This window comes from Euleptes europaea, chromosome 18 (genome assembly GCF_029931775.1).
Source record: "Euleptes europaea isolate rEulEur1 chromosome 18, rEulEur1.hap1, whole genome shotgun sequence".
Classification (NCBI taxonomy): domain Eukaryota; kingdom Metazoa; phylum Chordata; class Lepidosauria; order Squamata; family Sphaerodactylidae; genus Euleptes; species Euleptes europaea.
Genome location: NC_079329.1, coordinates 19,579,019 through 19,585,058, shown reverse-complemented (window position 1 = coordinate 19,585,058; position 6,040 = coordinate 19,579,019).

The following is a 6,040-nucleotide window of genomic DNA, read 5'->3' as shown; positions in this document are numbered from 1 at the left end:
AACATGAAATAAAGCAACAGGATTCCTGATCTCATAGTCATTCTGCTGGGAGACATGCAGTGCAATCTTAAGAAGTCTACTCAGAATCGTACTCAGGTCTACTTGATGGGGCTTATCCGGACATTATTTTTGAGGATTACACTATTAATAGCTTCACTTTACCCTGTGAAAGTCAAACAGAAACATTCTATCAACTCATATTTAGCTACAACAAATAAAACTTGAATAGCCAACAAGGAACAGAGAAGACTGCCCTGCCTTTTTAAATCAGCAACAGCAACAATCACACTATGCTCATCTAGAAGAAGAAAATATCCCAACATCAAGCTTTGGTGGACACTGACATAGGGAACAAGAGCAAGTCTACTTAGAAGTTATTAAGTGGGGCTTGTATGTGTGTGTTAAGTGCCGTCAAGTCGCTTCCGACTCATGGTGAGTGACCCTATGAATCAATGTCCTCCAAAATGTCCTATCTTTGAAAGCCTTGCTCAGATCTTGCAAATTGAGGGCTGTGGCTTCCTTTATTGAGTCATTCCATCTCTTGTTGGGTCTTCCTCTTTTCCTGCTGCCCTCAACTTTTCCTAGCATGACTGTCTTTTCTAGTAACTCTTATCTTCTCATAATGTGACCAAAATAAGACAGCCTCAGTTTAGTCATTTTAGCTTCTAGGGTCAGCTCAGGCTTGATTTGATCTATAACCCACTGATTTTTTTTTTTTTTTTGGCAGTCCACAGTATCCCAAACATTCTCCTCCAACAGCACATTTCAAAGGAATCTACTTTCTTCCTATCAGTTTTCTTCAATGTCCAGCTTTCACACCCAGTAATAGGGAATACAATGGCATTAATTAACTTAATCTTGGTAGCCAATGACACATCCTTACACTTCAAAATCTTTTCTAGCTCCTTCATGGCTGCTTATCCCAGTCTCAATCTCCTTCTGATTTCTTGGCTGCAGTCTCCCTTTTGGTTGATGGTCTTACTCCCAGGAAAGTTCCTTAGGATTGCAGCAATAGAGTTGGATCGAGTGAAGGAGTTCCACGAATTGTGTTGTTGTTGTTGGTGGGGATATTTGCTGATTCACCTTTCCCATTGTAGACCTATGCCTCCCTCTCTTGTTCTTCCTGAGGGTCACATGTCCTGCACGAGCAAAATTTTGAGTGGCATTTTGGGCCACAGTTACAGTTGTCTACTCAAGCTTGGGAAATTCCCATAGAGTTGGGGATTGTGCCTGGAGATAATAGAATTTGGGGTGGGGAGATAGCTGAATCGTGGTGTGATGCCATAGAGTCCATCGGCTGAAAGTGACATTGCTAGAGCATTGCTTCGACATGCTGGAAGAGATGTTGCAATGCCAGATGATGCTGGACAAGTAGGTTCCTGTCTCTAAACCCCCCCACGCCCCCGTTGGGTGACCAGCCTCAGACTGGCAAACCTAGAAACAGCACTTATAGAAGATCAAAAATGCAGACAGACAGCAGGACAGAGACACTTGATATTATTACTGCACATGAATTTACTAGCCTAGCTCTGAGCATGGAGGTGATTCACCTTCATGGTTAATGACCATTATCTTGGTTGATGAAGAGAGAATTATTTTATGGAGAAAGGAAGGTTTTTTTTTTAGTTAAAACAATATCTGACTTGATACTTGTTTCTTTTTCAATGCCTATATTATAGTAGATTGAGGGTTAAGCTTGTTTATCCATATAATAACTACATTCCCAGAAAGTTTGCAGTGGGTATGGCTGGAAAAGTTATTAATTGGTGGAAATCCCATAACTTCAAAACAAGTGGCCATATTTTGTGCCTGTGTGGTTAAAACCCAGAGCAAGAAAGGAGTTGCTGGAAAAGATAAGGAATTATATTAAAAATGGAAATACTGCTCCAAGTTTTACACTGTTATATTTGGCTTAATTAGTATTTTACCTGTTTTGCCAGCAGTTCTTTTAAATGCAAGGTTTACGGAAATATAGCATAGAAATGTAATATGATATTTCCTGGTCTATGACTGCAATACATTAATTATATATTGTATATATGACTTCTAGATACCATACCAATCTCAGCAAAAGAGGCGGCCTGGGCTTCAGCTGTCTGTTACCTGGTGAAAAATCTCTACAAACCACTAATGGACAAAATACTCCCTGGAGTGTGAAGCTCACTTGCCAAATACATTTGTTAAAATGGTTATAATACACTACCAATTTCAGATGCTGGTCAAGTCTTCCAGAAGGCTGATCACCCTGGCCTGGAGCATAGATCCCTCTTGAATGGCGTTCTTGATTGACGTGGCTTATATGGGTGGGATCCCAAGCAGTGGCAAAGACCTGATGCAGTCCCTCTAATATTTATGCACTTTGAATATATATTGATTAACCATGCAATCCTAAACAGAGTTGCATCCTTGTAAGTCCACTGAAGTCAATGGGCTTAGAGGACTGTAAGTTTGCTTAGAACTGTACTGTAATTATCCTCCGCAGGAACAACTCTAGCTAAACATGTATCAAAAGAAAGATTTCACTCTGTTCCTGGAATGGTTTAGGTGGGATGATACAGGCACAAGGTGATCCTCTTACATTAATTCCCTGCACCAGGTACATAACATGCAAGGTACAAAGTAATCCTAACAGTTGCCACAGGATGAATATAGGTGGACAGTGATGTAAAAAGACTTTGCATCAGTGCTTCCAGATTTTTAAATCCAGAATCTTCCTGACTAATGATTTAAAACTCAGGGTTGATCTTTCCAGATTTCTTGTACCTTGGATGTAAGCATTACCTGCCTGTTCTGAATGTATGTTCTTTTCCCACCACTGTTCCATAAAAAAAGAAGAAGAGCTGGTTTTTATATGCCGACTTTCTCTACCACTTAAGGGAGACTCAAACCGGCTTACAATCACCTTCCCTTCCCCTCCCCACAACAGACACCCTGTGAGGTAGATGAAGCTGAGAGAATGTGACTTGCCCAAGGTCACCCAGCTGGCTTTGTGTGTAGGAGTAGGGAAACAAATCCAGTTCACCAGATTAGCCTCCACTGCTCGTGTGGAGGAGAGGGGAATCAAACTGGGTTCTCCAGATCAGACTCCACCACTCCAAACCACCGCTCTTAACCACTACACCACATTGGCATGGGTTGGACAGATAATCTTTAACTATTGTAATCTTTAACTCATGTAATCTTTAACTATTTCATAGAAGCAGATCAATTAGTTGGCTACTGTGACAGGATACTGGTTTAGATGAACCTTTGATATGATACAGCTAGGTTATGTTCTCAGGATGCACTGAGAGCCAGCGTGGCAGAGTGGTTAAGAGTGGTGGACTCTAATTTGGAGAACCGGGTTCAATTCCACACTCTTCCACATGAAGCCTGCTGGGTGACCTTGGGCTAGTCACAGTTCTGTCTGAATTCTTTCGGCCCCACCTACCTCACAAGGTGTCTGTTGTGGAAAGGGGAAGGTAAGGTGATTGTAAGCTGCTTTGAGATCCCTTAAAGGTAGAGAAAAGCAAGGTATAAAAACCAACTCTTCTTCTTCTTCTTCTTCTTACCACAATTCAGCAACTTCTAAATTCCTGTAAAAAGTAGACGAGCCTTGTCCTGATTATGAGCTTGTCACCCTAGGAACTGCTATAGGTTCTTGTGCATCTGTTTTTATTCATCAATTTGTCTCCATATTGGATCAATGACAAGGCAGCCATTGTTCCATCAGTCCCATCTAGAAGATGAAGGAATAAATAGGTACATAAGAACTTAAGAACATAAGAAAGGCCCTGCTGGATCAGACCAAGGCCCATCAAGTCCAGCAGTCTGTTCACACAGGGGCCAACTAGGTGCCTCTAGGAAGCCACTAACAAGATGAGTGCAGCAGCACCATCCTGCCTGTGTTCCACCACACCCAAAATAATAGGCATGCTCCTCTGATACTAGAGAGAATAGGTATGCAGCATGACTAGTATCCATTCTAACTAACAGCCATGAATACCCCTCTCCTCCATGAATATGTCCACTCCCCTCTTAAAGCCCTCCAAGCTGGCAGCCATCACCACATCCTGGGGCAGGGAGTTCCACAATTTAACTATGCGTTGTGTGAAAAAAATATTTCCTCTTATCTGTTTTGAATCTCTCACTCTCCAGCTTTAGCAGATGACCCCGTGTTCTAGTATTATGGGAGAGGGATAAAAACTTCTCCCTGTCCACTCTCTCCAAACCATGCATAATTTTATAGACCTCTATCATGTCTCCCCTCAGCCACCTTCTTTCCAAGCTAAACTGCCCTAAGCGTCTTAAAAGTCCTTAGTAGGACACTCTCTCTTGCTGAATGTGCAAGCTTTTAATATCCATGCAGCTGTTAGTCACCTGACAAAGTCAGAGCTGAAGCAAGATGCTGGGAAGGAACTTTCATTTAGATGTCCTATGGAAACATATCAAGTTAGGGCATTTAGTATGTGCTTCAATTGCCCATGATTTGCATCAGAGCCTTCCTTATAAGCACTGGAACTGTGGAATCTGAATAACAGTTATTCAAATGGCTACTGTTCTTCAGACTGTGTGAAGTTCAGATGGTCCACACCTCAAGGCTATCCTACTTGATGCTCTATAAGGTACATGATACTGTGAACCCCCTCTTCTTTGCTTTGTGCTGCAGTGTAGTGAATGGATGATGCAAATGTGGATACATTATAGAACAGTTTTCCTTTTGGGTTGGACCAATATATCAATACTCCTGTTTCAAATATCTTATATCATAAATAGAGTCCCCCCAAAATGTGTGATGTTGCTTGCTTAGTTGAATCACCAAGAGTAATTGCATCAGTGGGTGCAGTGTGGTGTGTATTAGGATCTGGAAGACCCACCTTCAGATCTGAGTACCATGAACCTCACTGGGTGATTATGGACCAGTCAGACCAACCTACACCACAGAGGTATTATGAGGATATAGTGGAGAACGGAGAACCATCTGTGCCTCCCTGAGCTCTGCTGAAGGTATTGGTGGGCTTTAACTCTGATGTGCTTAAAATGATCCACAACCCTGGCACAGCTATTCCATTCTGTCCTTTTAGTTTAGCACACTGCAATTTGCTTCATTGCAAAGGCTGCATCATAGGCTGTTGCCAGGATTGTCATTAGGCAGGGATTAGACAAAGTGGCGTTTGGACATTGTCTAGTTCTTTCTCAAATGGTGACATTGTCTGTGAACAGCATATATGTGACAGTCAGCACGATGATGTGGTAAGCGTGTTGGACTAGGATCTGGAGGACTCATCTTTGAATTCTGTCTCTGGCATGGAATCCTACTGGGTGACCTTGAACCAGCCTGGGTTGCCTACTACACTGAATCAAGGGGTTGGATCCATCCAAACTTGCCCAACTCCCGACCTTCCCACAGGCCTTGTATGCAGGGTCCATGATTGCCGGCATAGTCTTTTTGGATGATCAAAGGCACTCACTTTTCCCCCAGCAGAACTGTTGGTTGGTTCCCACCCAGTCCTTTCAAACTTTCATGTTCCATAATGTTTTTGATCACAGCTCCATGACTCTTCCACAGAATTGGGCCATGTTTAAATTCAGTTCTTTGCTAATAAGCCTGAATCAGTCTTTATGCTCTGTGTATAATCTTGATAAATCTAATTTGTTATGGAAGAAATCATTGGCTACTTCTTATTAGATAGCACGTGAAAAAATGGTCAAGCTATATTTTCCTCCAAGTTGTTCAGTGATGGTGAGGCAGAAAAGTGAGAGCTTTAGGTAGTCTACTAAATTGATTTTGGAAATTAGCTTTATTCTTATTATATTAACCATAGGAAAATGTGAATGGAGTTCAGGGCCCATACAAATCAGAGGTACAAACAGGGGAACTGGATGGGTAAAGCTCACGCTGATTGCATATTTTATTATCTTTTCCACCAGCCGAATCATGCAGCAACTAGAGTGGAGAAACGAGACCATAATCACAGAATTCATTCTTCGTGGCTTTGGAGAGCTCCAGGAACTGCAGATCCTTCTCTTTGTGGTCTTTCTAGTGATCTACATCATGACC